This window comes from Corvus brachyrhynchos, unplaced genomic scaffold, assembly GCF_000691975.1.
Source record: "Corvus brachyrhynchos isolate BGI_N302 unplaced genomic scaffold, ASM69197v1 scaffold115, whole genome shotgun sequence".
NCBI classification, from domain to species: Eukaryota; Metazoa; Chordata; class Aves; order Passeriformes; family Corvidae; genus Corvus; species Corvus brachyrhynchos.
In genome coordinates, this window is record NW_008239553.1 from 808,593 (window position 1) to 823,465 (window position 14,873).

A 14,873-nucleotide genomic window follows, 5' to 3' on the forward strand; every position below is an offset into this window, starting at 1 on the left:
TAAAAAAAAAAGTCTGAAATTCTTCTTAAAAAAAAAAGTCTTAAATTCTTCTTTTAAAACCTCCCCCAACAACCTTAAATTCTTCTTTTTAAAAAGTCGTAAAACCCCTCTAAAAAACCAATAAATTAAAATTCTCCTTTTAAAATAAAATCTTAAATTCTCCTGTTTGGTTGTTTTTTAAGAACTGATAAATTCTACATTTTCCTCCTAATCTCTTAACTTTAAAACTCTCCAATCAAAATAAAACTCGTATAAAAAACTTTTTTAAAGTATTGAATTCTGCTTTTATTTAAAAAGGTTATTATCTTTAAAAAATTTCCAAAAAACGTTATCATATTTTTTAAAAGAAGACTTAAAATCTCCTTTCCTAAAATCAAACCAAGCAAAACCACACTGTACTTCCCTATCCCTGACTCCTGGCTCTGTGGGGCCATATGGGCAGGATCATTCCTGGCTGGAAGTGCTCAGCCTGTCCGACAGCAGGGCCCAGACTTCCACCTGCCCCAGCAGGTCCCTGAGTAGAACAGAGAAAACAACCCCTTTTTGGAGAGGAAGAGATTGGCCTGGCACAGGAGGAGGGTGCAGCCCTCAAGCCTCGTGCCCTTCAGCTGGCCGGGGGCTTAAATCACCCTAAAACCGCAGAGAGATGATGGCAGGGAGACAGGTTCAGCCGGTTTTGGAAGAAGCAGGTGTCTGCTGCTGTGCTGGAGGCTTTGGAAACTTCTCACCTCCTCCCTCTGTCAGCTTTTTCCATCCTACCTCTCAAAAAACCCACCTGAAAGCTCCCCCCACCCTGCATATCAATGCCCATCCTTTGTGGCCCCCCAAGCAATGGGGATGGCATCAGCATCCCATCCTCCAGGTCTCTGCTGGTGAAGGTGCTCCAGCAAGGCCTGTGCTGGTGCAAGCCCAGTGCCAGACACACAGTTACCTTTATATTTCTTTATCCAGAATGTCTTGTGAAGTGTCCTACTACTCATGAGAAAGGATAACCCACCCATCAGACCCTGGATCCTGAGGTTACTGCTCCAAAACAGATCTCAGGTTTGCTGCTCCACCACAAAATATGTGTCAATTTTAACTTAGAGTCAGAAAAATCCCCATCTCATATGGGCCTTATGATATCCATATCTAAGGTTTATGATATCCTTAACTACTCCCTTCTCCACATGGAAGCTGCTGGGATTAGGAGGTGATGCAACACACAAGTACGTAGCTGTCACTCGGCAGCTTTAATTGGGTTTTTAAATGAAGTTTTCTGTTGTTCTGACATATTCCTCATAATTATGATCTCCTAAAATCAGATAGTACATCTGGCGCTCTGTAACACAGGCCATGCCCTGGAGACCTTACAGCACAGGAGGAACAAAGATCTATAAAAGAAAACAACAAAGGCTGTTCTCAGGAGATGAATATCTTATTTAATAGGTTGGATAGTCTTCTGAGATCCCAATCGGACACAAGCTGAGCAGAGGTTCATTTGCCACTAGCAAGGACGGTTGTCTTTCTTTTAAGAAAAAGATTTTGAGTTTTAAATCTTTCTACCTTTAGCAGGTTGTAAAAAGATTGGAAATCCCTTTTCACTTGTAAAGTTATTACTGTGAAAAATAAATAAACTAACTCTGACTCGCATGTCTGCATGATCCCTTGATTCTCCACCCTACAAAGAGTTCTCCACACCTTCTATCTACTGAGATGGATAAAAATGTCTCAGGTATAATTTCACACTGGTGAGCTTTTCTAGACTGGCTCATGGACCGTCTTCTCCAGCCATAGCTCTGTCTCAGCCCACCTTCAGATTTATTCTTAAAGCTCCTGTGATGCTGAGGCCATGTTCAGGGACTGACCAGGAGTAGTGAATGAGCTGATTTCTGGGTTTATGCTCACTGGTTCCTCTCTGGGTTTTCTACAGGTGTATCTTAGAGTTTTGAAAAGTCACGTGCTCATTGTACACTGAGCAGCCAGGCTGCTTTAGGGAGGAGAGCAATGCTGTCTCAGCATCCTGAGCAGCTGAATCATAACCAAGCAGGTCCTTTGCTCTCTCCAGCAGCAGATGAGATAGTAATCCTATCTGAGTTTCCCCAAAGAAGATGATGCTGTCTTGCTGCTGTGCTCAGGAGCACAAGAAGTGTCCTTGTTCTGAGGCTTCTTCAGATACAGAATACATTTGCACAAAAACCCCATCCTGAGTACAAACATACCATGGGTAAGCAGCAGGTCACCAGATGTAGCCTCTCTTAGCAGAGCACATCTTCCCTGGGGCAGCCACCCAAGCCCAGCAGTGCTAGTCCGTGCTACAGTCCACAGTCAGTATGGGGGATGAGAGGAAAATGGGTATTTGAGGGACCAGAATCTGCAGAGCTGCTGGGTTTTGGCTTTTGGCACAAACCCAAAACACTCTGAGCTGTGGTTGGGAGGAGAAAGTAGAGGAAAGTCTCTTTTTCAGGCCCCTTACAAAAAGGAAAAAGTGGGAAGCCAGATTTTCAGGGGTGCCCCACATCCCCTGCTCCCCACAGGAGCTGGATGTGGTCAGCATCATGGCTGTCAAACCTTCCTGCCTGCTTTCCTCTCCTTCTCCCCTTACCAAGGACTTCTTGAGGCCTTGGGAATGTGCCTCCAGATCCTGCAAGCCTCAGGAAATTTGTTAGTCACTATCCTTTCCTGACACAGCTACAACATTTCATGTACCTGAGAGAAATTACCCAGTGCATCCCTTGCCTGGCTGAGCACACGGAAGGGCACGTTTTCCCCAGAAGATGAGTTTCCCTCTCAAATAAAGACAATTGTCCCCAAAATCCCAGTATTTCCAGGAAAGGCCTGGCACCAGGAGTGAAAAGTGGTCAGTACCATATGGCATGTTGACTTTCTCTTCCAGCAGACACCCTCCACCTCAAAAGCTGTAATCCAAAACTAGAAGTGAGGACCTCTCTCTCTCTCTCAACAATATGTATAAATAATACATATAATTACATCCCTAAAAATATTTACATATACATTCACAAGAGTACTGCCTTCTGTTGCTCAACATACATTGGTAGCAGTGTTACGAAGTGCTCATTGACCCTTTCAGTACACTTAGGGCTTTGGGAAAATTTGGAGACTATTAAGTTTTTCCAGGTTTCTTTGGAAGGCTTTGAACTTGCCGTATATTTTCTGGCAAGGGTTTTATTTTGTGACCATACACTGTTTTGGTGAGAGGCAGCAGACGCTGCCTCAAGTGTAACAAAAGGGTTTCTCTGGAAAAATTTTTCCTCTGTTTCTAGGACAACAAGAGACATGAGAAAGAAAAGATGCTGCAGCATCACACGAAAGCCAAATTGGGGCTTGGCACTGCAGAGCCCTGCAGCTGACTGCCAGGGTACTACAGACTCTAGCCCCTAATTTCCACCTGCAGCCCTGCTTGGGCTAGGGCTTGCAGGGAGGAGAGACCTTGGATTGTTGGGTAGATGAGCTGTTCTCCTTCAAGGGCAGGCCTTCTGACCTCTGAAATGTGATGCATTTCCTGTCCTCTTGCTTTATTCAAGGTAGTATTCCTTCCGCTTCTGCAGCAAGCCAGGAAAAGTTGCTGAGCACTTGTCTCCTGCGGCTGCAATAGGAATGGGGATGCCCAATAGCAGCCTGCAGGATTGCAGTCTGAATCAGTCAACTTCTTGGCTACGCTGGTCTCATGTCTTTGGATTGCCCTGTGCAGGCATACAGCCCTTTCCCAAAAGCACTGACAGCCACTGCAAGGTCTGCATGTGCCTCTCTGCTTTTCACATCTCTGGTGGTGAGCACTGTGAAGGGAGACATGCAAAAGGTCTCATGAAAAGTGGTGCCCACCACACTCAGAGTACAAGAGGAACATGAAACCCATGATAGAGTCAGAGTAAAAAATTCCAGGTCTCTACATCCTCCAGAAGTTTGCATTGCCTGGTCTTTGCTAGAATGGCTCTTGCAAAAGGTCCAAACAAGAAAAATCTACCTTCAAAGTGAAAGTGAGTAACTCAAAATGAGACGCAGGGCTCTTAAATATCCCTTTTGCAATAAAAAGTAGGAAAAAAAAAAGTGATTTAGTTAGGTTGGAGCTCCTGCATTCCCACTCAGCAACCCCAGGGGAGAGCATGGCTGGATCATTACAACTTCATTGCCATTCCCCACTTCAAACAGCGAGCTGAGCTGTGTGACACTGGGAGCAGCGGAGGAAAAAACGGCTGAAACAATGGTGGATGGAAGTGAGAGAGAGAAAATGGATGGGAGAAACAGAAAGGGGAAAAGGCAACAGTATCAGGAGAAGAAAAGACGCCCAGGGGCACATCCCGAAAGGTTTTGTTTCCTGTCCAGGTGCTGGGCAGAAGACCTGCTTTTCGCCTAGGAAATAGCCTCATTAATTATGGCTGTTGAGTATGGGAATGCAACAGCTCTTTGCCATTCTGCTGCTCGGGTAGCCTGTGACCCGAGCTGTTTGGGTTTCCCAAGCATTTAGCAGTGTGGTCATGCTAATTTAGTTCAGTTTTTCAAAGGCTTGTGGGGAAAAGTCCTCTTCTTCCCAGAGGCATTGAAAGTTTTGACCTCCTGACCCTCCCTTTTACTAGGAGGTTCAAAAGCAGCATTGCAGCTGTTAAAGTTTTTCTTCATGCCTCAGTGATTCTCTGATGGGGGACCAAGCTGGTGTTTATCTAGGCTTGACCTCTCTTCTTTGAGCCCGGAGATGTCTCTTTCGTTCAGTGCTACAGGCAGGGCAATGCTGGAAACCTCCCTGCCTTGCCATTCACTCCCTCCCTGTGTGCAAATGCACCAGTACCCATTACTAATCCATCCCCCACCAGGAGCTGGGGTTCCCGGCACTGATTCCATTTGTCCATCACACTGCAGATTCATTTACATTTAATCCACCATGACTTGTCTATGAAACACGACCCTCCTCCTGCTCTGATGTTAGAACCCATTTGGCTTCCAAAAGTCAACCGTTGGTTTCAGGGGAAAAAAATTCCCCTTCCCAACAGGCTGAGCTTGCATGGACCTTTGGTGTCTCATCCTCCCCTCCACTGCCAAAGCTCATTATTTGCAGGGGACATTCTCCCCTTAATTTACATCTCTGTCACACACCGAATCCAGGGAGACAGGCTCCCTCTTCTTCAAGGGCCGAGATCCATCAAAGCACTTGAGCACAGGTTTAATGTCAAGCATCTTGTTTCAGGATGTCGCTCACGTGTCACATCCCTTACCTGAGACACTGGAGAGAGATTGCCTGATTTGTTATTGTTGCATCCTGGATATTTACTCACAGCAGTCAGATTTTCAAGCCAGGACAGGGGTGGTGCTATCTGCTTTGCACAGGTCTCACCAGCTCATCTCAGTGCTGGAGCATTAGGTTAGGATGCTAAGTGAGGTGTGAGAGGGCAGGAGAGGAATCGTCTCTGAACTACTGGTCTCCAGAGCTGTGGGATTAACCACACTCACACCGACAGATTAGGGTCATTAACGTGGTCATTAAAAAAAGGGAGAGTCCTACTGTGAATAATGGCAGGTACTTCCATACACTGGCAGGTGCCTGGTCCCTGTGGTGGAGGCTTGAAGGTGATGAGATAGTGATGAGTGTGAGGCATCTCCAAGGCAGGAGCAACACTCACCCTTTTTACACCTCTCCTGCCATCTGAAAATGGAGGCAAGCACAGGAACGTGCATGGATGAAGGACTGAATTACCCTGGACCACACCCCCAGTGTCCACATTGTGCTCGGCACTCTGCAGAAAGGTGCTTGCAGTCGAAGCTGGGATAGGGGCCTGCTCTCTGGGCTCCTGCACCCCTGCTCAGTTATTATCTCTTTAGGTGAGCTCAGCTTCTCGAGCTGCAAAATTGGGATAATGCTTACTTTGCTTCCAGGGGTGTGGAGGAATAATTAATTAATGTTTATGAAATGCTTTCAGATCCCTGAACAAGAGGGGTGAGATAAGCAGCAAGGGTTCATGAGGTAGGTGGAAAGTGTTATGATGAATTATTGCGATTCAAAGGTAAATTACTGTTATTGCTGCCTAATAAGCAGACACAGCCATTAGCCTCTGACAATCTGATTTCTAACTCTGTTAGTTCCTTTTCCCCTCCTTCTTCTCAATAAAAAAGTGGTTTCGTCTTTGCTACTCACACCCAGCTGAAGTTGACTATAATAACCTGATAAATCATGTGAGGCTGACCCTGGTGTTTGCGGATGGGACCTGCAACAGGACAGCTTGCACCACTGCCATGAGCTTCTCACCTGTGATAGCATCTGGGGGAGGGAGACCACTCTTCCTTTGCAATGGGGAGCATCCCCAGATGCAGTCTCCTATCCAGCTTCAAGGACAGGACTTGCTGTGTGAGTGCCAAAGCTTGTGGCAGGTCAGGAGATGAGGGTGCCTAGATGTGATCCCATCACTCATGGTTACCACCCCTCAGGTGGGCTGGGAAACATGTCCTTGTGCATGACTCTAGCCCAGCCTTTGCTTAGAAAGGCTTAAATCCCAGGAAAGACCTTGCACTGGGGATGGGTAGGAGTGCACAGGGGCAGGAACACAGTGAGCGGGCACACAGGAGCTCGGAACTGCTCTAAGCTGAGCTGGAAACAGTCCTTAGGCAGCTTGGCCATCTTTGCCTGGAAACCAAAGCGAACCTGACCTGTTTTAAAGCAGTGTGAGTAATGTGAATCCTGGGCTGGTGTGAGCAGGTTTTTCTGGTTCTTGCTCCAGCTATTCCCCCTCCTTCCCTGCCTGGGCTCCCAGTTTCGAGCTGGGAGGGCACCTGAGCCTGGCACAGCTTCCACCCTTCAGGACACCTTTTCCTGCTCTCTACCCGTGCCATTCCCATTGGCCCCTAATTGCTTTTCCAACAGGTCCACCTGCCAGGCTGTGCTCTCAGAATTCCCCCCATTACACAGCCAGCCCTGCATCTTCAGCCTCACAGCCCTCTCACACCACCAGCACTGGAGATTCTCTCCCACGCCTCGCTCTACTGGGGTTGCTGGTGCGAGGTGTCAGAGCACAGCACAGCCTTGCACGAGCTCTGTGCCTTTGTGGTCTCCAAGTGGGGACCTTGGGCAGAAATAAGGAGGGTCCCAAAACTGGATTGCTTTAGGTACTGACTTGGACACCCAAGACCACCTCTACACACAAGCTCGAAAAGTATAGGCAAGATTTTTCGTTTCTAGTTGTCCTTTTTATACTCAAAACCTTTATTTTAAATTTTTTTTTTTCCCTGCTAGGAGGACCAGGGCTATGTATAAACACCCCAGTTCAGTAAGATGTATGAAGCCTAGTTCACCTGGGCTGGAACCCAACACTGAAGACTTAAACCCCTGAAAGATTTAAGCCTGAGTTTCAGTCCTGTTGAGTCTTTGGAGAACAGCATTGAAAGCCTAAAATCATTCCAGTTCCTCTGTGCCGCCCTGGAAATCCCAGTCTGGTGGGAAAGCAGCTGTCTCTTTTAAAAATACAATGAAGATAACAAGAGTTATCCTTAATTGATCAAGTCCTAACTGGATCCTATATGCACCTGTAACACACAAATAATACCTAAACAAAGAGGAACAGAGATTTTTTGTTTTTCTCTTTGACAAAATTTTGCAGTCTTTATTTTAATTTTAAAGATAAATTGCTATCATCTTCAGGAGACGGATTTCTTATTAGCTATCGATTTTACATGAAGATGTTATTTGTCAGGATACTTTATCTGCTCTCCATTTCCAGAGTACTCGAGTAGGATAGGTAATGTCAACTGGAATTCACTTGGGGAGCCAAATAGAAAATAGATTTTATAACCTCCTCTGCTAAGAACAAAGAGTACCCAATACACTACAAGGTATCATTGTCTTCTTAACCCAGGGTTTTCTAGTAACTACATAAATCATGCAAAGTCGCTTTTCCATTTGTATGTTAGCAGCATGCCTGAAACAGAAATATCATCCAACAGATGCACATTCAGCATGTATCTTCCTTTCTATTGGAAACTCAGTAAATTGGCTTTTGCTCCCATAATGCTGAGCTCTTGGCAATTTTTGAGCACAGCCGTACTCAGCACACAGCAGGCAGCTCTAATAACAGGCCACCTAAGCAAAAAGGAGGATTTAGATTGCCCTTGCTCACCGAGATTTTCCACCTCTTAATAGTCAATATTTGCCTTCAGGCTGTGGGTTAGTTAAAGAAGTCAGGCCAGCTCTGTACCAGTGAGGCTTTGCAAAGTGCTGCTCATCTCCTGCAGTGTGTGAGCCAGCACAGCCCAAAACACACACAGCAGCCCCGAGGGGGACATGTCACAGCATATATAGTCCCCTCCAAACAGTGCTCTGGCGAGTCCTGTTTTCCTACCAAGCATCCCCCTTTTTCCCCCCAGGCATGGGAAATATGCCTGGCTGCCATTCAGAGTGGGAAACGACTGAAAAGCCAGAAACTTTAGAGGGGATGAAGCCTGGACTGTGTCGCCTGCAACAAGTGGGAGTTTTAGAAAACACCACCTTTGTGAAACCAGAGAGAGAAAACAATACAGAGCCTGGCATGGGCAATGAAATATGTATGTACCTAGGACCTCATCCGGCCCTCTCCCGCCACTGTACCTCTTGCCTTTGCATTCAAGGGGCACTGGATCTCATCCAAAAACGATGCAGGGGAACAAATGTAGCCCTGGCAACCCCACCGAGGGCAGGGAGGAACAAAGAGGACCCCCGGGCTGAATTTGTTTCTATTTTTAATCCTTATCTTTACCCATCACCCCCATGCATGGAAAGAGGCTTCTCAGCTGTATAGATTTGCATTGCTATGGGAGTTTGAAGTGATAAAACATTTGGCCTGCCTATTCAGAAGCAATTAGTGATTCAAAGCAGCCTGAGACATCTTAAAGGGGCCTGGTTTTCCAAGAGACAGGTGCTCTGAGCTGACTTCAGGGGAAAACAAAGTTTTTTTAGAAAAAAGAAGTCACTGGCTGCTTGAAAATACATTTCCTTCAAGACTTAGTGATGAAAAATAAATATTGCACAGAAAATTCCAGATTAGGCTGGTAAAATCTGGGAGGAGGTGGGGAGAACAGGCCTGGTTTATGGTGCTGGTAGAAGTAATGTTTATCTATCTCTTGAACACACATAATTAACATTTTTATCTTACGGGTTTCCCCTCCACTGCCATGACTAACGCAGGCAGAGCCATCTCCCACTAAGGCTGCCATCCCAGCATCCCTGTCCCAACAGCATCACCGTCCCAACAGCATCACCACCAAGAGAGAATTTCTCACCCACATCTCCCACCAAGAGAGGAGGTATTTTTTTGAGCATTGCTGCTCTTAGACCTTTAAATCTACCTCAGCCAAAGGGCAGTTTACCAGCCTTTAATCTGAGTGCAGTGACCAGCACATCCTTGCTTCCACTGTTGCAGGGCAAACTGAGGAAAGGAGTGAGACCTGCACCACAGCCCATGCTGTTACAGGCTCTGGCAGGATGAGAAGCCCTGGGAAGGCAGTGTGGGGATGACTAACTCTCAAGGTCCCAGGGAAAAGCCAGGAAAACTCCTGCTAAGGGAAAGATTGCCTATGCAGAGACATCAGGGCAGGACAAGCTGGTATACAAATGTTCAATGCAGAGGAGAAAGCATCCACTCTCCCCCTAAAGGAGTTGTCCTGTGGTGTCCTCCCCATGCAGCTCCTTTTCTCCATTTAGCACCAGGAGCCAAAGGGGTTCCTGCAACAGGCAACTGAGAGCAAATTGAGGCTTTTGCTTTGTGCTGTGGAGGCTCCAGCTCCTCTCTATCCCCATGCTATTGAGTTATGCTGACACAACCACTGAATTTCTGGGTTCAGGAGAAAAAAGGGAGGAGGAAGAGATCTCTAACTTCCATCTGGAGGCGTCTTCTCCTCCCCACTGTACTGTGTACAGCACCTGGACTCCCTGCAAAAGCATCCCAGTCAGCCAAAGTCGTTTCCACTACACGTGCCACGTTGCCCGGGGGCTGCTGCTGGGGCCTTGCCAGGCAGAGAACAGCACAAGAAGACTGCAGGAAAGGGTAGGGCTGATTTAAAAAACAACAACAACAACAACAAAAAAGGATTTCTTCCAGAGAGCACTTGAAAGCTAACAGGGCAGAGGGGCACAGCTGGCAGGGGATGTGTTTTAAACTGCTTTTTAATCTGAGAGCAGATACATCCATCACCATCTCTAACATCTGTCTGGCAAGATGGATGGGTGGGGGCAATAATCTCCCAGGCTGTTACATGCGGACTAACTAAGAGAGAAACCAGGCAGCAGATACATTCAGCAGCCCTCAGGGGCTTCCAAGGCAAAGCACTGGTTGTGAGCAGGTGCTGCTCGGCCCCAGCAAGTGATGGAGGAACACCCAGGTGGTGCAGATATGTCCCTTTTCCCATAGTGCTGCGGGAATCAAATGTTCATTGGGGAAAAAGATACCCTCCACTACATGCAGCTCTGCAGGGCTTAAAGAGCATCTCAGCCACTCAGCTCCAGGGCTGGCTTAGTGTGATCCAACCCAAGTCTCCAGCTGAGATCAGGGCCTGCAGCATGCACTTGCACACCTGTGGGGACATCTACCCCAGCAGCTTGCAGGCTGGAGAATAGCAATAAAAGGAAAGACAAGAAATACTTCTTCTTATTTCCCAAACATGAAAGAAAACTCCCAGATCCAGCTTAAAAGCAAAATAAACAGCATGAAGATATTAACCGGCATCTTCAGGCACTTGTATGTCCTCATGCAACTGATCCTGACTGGACTGATTTTCACCCAAGCTACAAAGCATCAAAGGCAAAGGCGTGAATTGCAATCACTTTCCCTGGTCCCAGGCTGCTAAATCTGCACTTCCCTGCCCATGCAGAAATCACTTGGCCAAAACAAGGGGCCAGACCTGCAAACCTATTCCAGGTGCTCTTCAGAGTGTGCTACATCTGCAAGAATAACTTCGATTTAGGGCAAGGTCATAAGCACAAGTGAAATGCAAAAAATGGCAGTAAGGAGAGAACCACAGGTGTAATGGAAGAGGCCCAAGACACCTGTCTGGGGCTAAGCTTGGAAGATCCATCAGCCCTCACGGCATCTGCTGTGTTTATTGTCTCCTCAACAGTAGCTGTTTGTGTGGATATCTCACTTTTCTTAGCACGTACACATGCACCACCAGGTTTTAACTCCCACTGTTGCAAAGACATGTTAGAGATGTGACCCTGAAATGCTGGAAAGGTTCAGAAAGCAAAGCACACTCACAGTTTACTTATTCAGTCTAACTTTGGGGTTGTGCTGCTTCTTGAGTTGGCAAACTGGCGTGGGACAAAGAGAGTACTAAAATGCCAGAAGTTATCCCCCCAAATCAGGTGTCAGAGAGGATAAATAGGGTCTGATGGCAGGAAAGCAGCTACAGGAAGGACTTTCCTAGATCTCATAGGACCCTCAAGACCATATAGCAACCACCTGGAAAAACGCACCAAGCAAGAAGAAAGAGGAGGTACAGCAGGACCAGTAGGTCTGGAGGTGGTCCAGAAGACCATCTCCAACCCACTGCTGATACCACCACTTACCCCCTTCCTCCCAAAGGAAATTTCCACCTATCCTGGTTTGCTCGTGTGTCAAGTTTTTCCTCCCCTACCTCTGCTCAGGTGTGACTGTATCAGCTGTTTTGCAGCCAAGAGGATGCTTCACACCGAAGGGATCCAGAGACAAGCCTTGTAATTAGGGAATGGGTGCCACCCACCAGTTAACCCCTCCTCCTTCCCTGTTTAGCCTGGGAAACATATAGCCAGGTTTGTTTATACTGCCCATACAACTTATCATTTGGGCATTCTGCTTTCTGTCTTCAAAGCTCTTCCGCAGGTGTTTTGCAAGCTTCTTCCCAACCCTCATGTGGCAAAGGATTTAGACAGGAGATGGAAGGGGATCAGGGAAAAGAAAAGCTAAATAATTTGCCCCAGAGCAATGCCTCTGCATCAAGCAGTTGGAGAAATGCTCATGCCAACAAAGAAGGTGGTGGAGCAGCAAGTGCTTGGATCAGGCTGCAGAATGAGAACAGCTTAAACTCCTTTTCCCACCACTGGCCATAACAGTAGAGCAGCTCCAGGGATGTCCATGGAGCTTCGGCAGTCTGGACCAGCACTATCATTTCTATCAGCCTGTACCTGGAAATTTTAGGTCCAATTACCCAAAATTCTTAATATATTGATAACCCTGCCACAGCTTTTCTGTCGGCACTTCTGACTTGCTAAACCCCTTAAACTCTTGCTGGACCAAGAGCAGCCTGGGAGGTTCTGAGCCCACAAACTACTTATTTTGTCCCCATCACTGGAACAATCTTGTACTGGAGTTTGTTTTGCTGGTTTTGCTGCACTCTTTCTCTCTTGCTACAGAAGGAGAGGAAACCTCATTAAGATGGAGAGAACAGACACAATCCCCATCTTTGTCTTTTAATCAAGAGGCAAAATGAAAAGGTTCTAGCAGATAAAGAGCCACCTAACGAGAGCATTCTTGGTACCAGACCCACCGAGGAGCACCACTGTCAGCCCCTTTGTTCTATCAGTCCCTTTGCCCCTACCTAAACCTGCCATTTGCTCTACTACTGTCATTGTGTGTCAAGGCTCTGTCTCTTGCTTTGCTTCAACCCTCCCAGATCTAAAATAGATGTAAGGCATACGGCATCTTTCCCAAAGCCCTCCAGGACCTGCTGATGAAGACTCAAGAGGCATTAGAGGACTCCAGTGTCACCATTGCTTTGGGGATTACTCCTTTCTGGGGTAGGAGAGGCTGGAAATTACAGGGATCAAGTCTCCAGCCCTCTCCTTCATGAGCAGGGAGGGCAAAGCAATTTTGGCTTCTCCACTGCTGGGTATGCAGGGCAAACAAACACAAAGTCCCAAGGCTGGAGACCGCAGGCATTGGGGTGATGCAGGACCAGAAACAGCCTCAAACACTAGGGCCAGGTGAGGACTACCAAATCCACATACATGCAGGCTGAGTAATATCCTGAGGAGCCCAAACATAGATGGAAATGGCTGGGACTTGAGAAAACTTGCCCAAGGGCCAACGGGGCTCTAGCGAGTGACCGCACCAACTTATGTAGATCCCACATTCATTAAAAGTAAAATTACTGTCTCCCTTTAATAACACCATTAATAATGTCTGCTGTCCTAGGAACTAGGATTGCTTGAACCTCACATCTGTGGAGGAAATCTGAGCTTATGCTGAAGCCTTCTGGTGAGTGAGCTTTGCCAGGGTCCCTCTGCTATCAGGCATCTCTGGTGTCTAACAAGGTCTGGTCTATGCCAGGCCTTCCCAGGCCAGGGTCAGTGAGGGAGTTTGTCTGTCTTTCCTTCCCTCAAGACCCATTTTCATAGCACTTGTAGGTGTCCTGAAGCAGAGCATCTCTACTTCTCAACAGCATTTAAAGGGTATCAAGAGAAGGAACGGGCACAGGCTGACAGGCACACGAGTCCTACCATGTCTGTCTTTTCTTTAAGAAGAGACAGGAAAGAAAACAGACCAAGCATTATTTTTCTTGGTGAGGAGAAGGGATAATTTCCTGTTCATGATTCAGTGCTGTCATGTGGAGACAATGACTGTCCTTTATCCTCCTCACAGCTTTGTCTTTAAAACACTGCTCATGCCAGCACACCTCTCCAGGTAAGGTGCAATTACCTGGGAGTTCACTGGCTCATCACTAGCAATTATCCAACTGCCCTGTGTCCCATCAACCCACCCTAATCACTACAGCCCTAAAACTGGCTGCTCCTACAGTAAATACCATCATTAAACCTCTGGGAGTGAATTTACTACCAGCCACAGAGTGATTGCTTGCTGGGGTCACTGCAAACTGAACAGAAGGATTGTTATAAAATACGATCCCACTCAAATAAAAGCAGATGCTATTAGCAAGCAACAGGCACTGTTTATTCCATAAAATACCAGGAAAGACAAGTTATTTAATGACTATCCGGGAAAGTCCTGCCTTGCTTCACTGGGGCTAATGTTCCCAGTTCATAAACCGCCTCGGCCAAATTGTTGGGGAGATACAGAGCGAGCTGAATTTGTTTCTGTTTATGGCCTGCCTGCAAGGTGTGGGTACGTTTTTCCCTCTCTTGGGTTTCAGACTGACATTACTGTTCATGGGTTTAATAAAGCCTGAAGAATGTACGCACCTTAACCCTTCAGAGAAACAAGTCTTACTTCAACTAATTGGGAGCAGGGAGAGCTGTTGGTCCAAGTAGGAACACCGTCCAGTCCCAAGCTGCTCAATTTAAAAACATGATTGTTGAAAAAATAATTTAGATACCCAGTTTGTTTAATTCACCTTTAGTGAATTTTCATGTTTATTTATTTTCAGGTTCATCTAGGTCAAACCTCCTCTTACTACATGGGACAGACATTTTTTGTTAACTTTCATTTAGATACAAAAAGCATCACTGATTCTCACTGATCTAGTGACTGGGTTTTCTAGGCAAAGCCTCTGCTGTAAGCCCACCACTCCAAAATTGTAAACTTTGGCAACACTTCAGTATGCAGGATATATTTTTTTTAAACTGACAACTTGTGCTACATATTCCCATTTAAACAGTGAAAAATGATGTATGTAACAGGCATGACCCTTTCCCTCTCTTTAATCTCCCACAGCCCTGGGACAAGCTGACTGTGCTAATCTCACCCCTCCAGGTCATCAGTGCGAATCCAGGTCAGCAACAACACGTTGCCAGCAAAACCCTCTCTGCTCATTTTTTGGTGTCCCTCTGCCTTTCCCTGCCACTGGCATGCTGAGGAACTGCTCTTCTACTATGATACTAGGAGGGATCTCCAAGTCTCATCATGCCTTTGGGTCTGTGAGAAAGAATTGTTCAGGCAGGTCTCAGCCCTGTGCCCTAACAAATAACGCAAGCTGTGATCCAAAAGGTCTTG

At 46.6% G+C, this 14,873-nt stretch overlaps 1 protein-coding gene across 2 annotated transcripts in view; it reads right to left on the bottom strand.

The window, feature by feature from the left end:
- The window catches only part of LOC103620695 (ras association domain-containing protein 8), a 44,683-nt gene that overhangs the window by 18,014 nt on the left and 11,796 nt on the right, over positions 1–14,873 (bottom strand). The window lies entirely within an intron of this gene.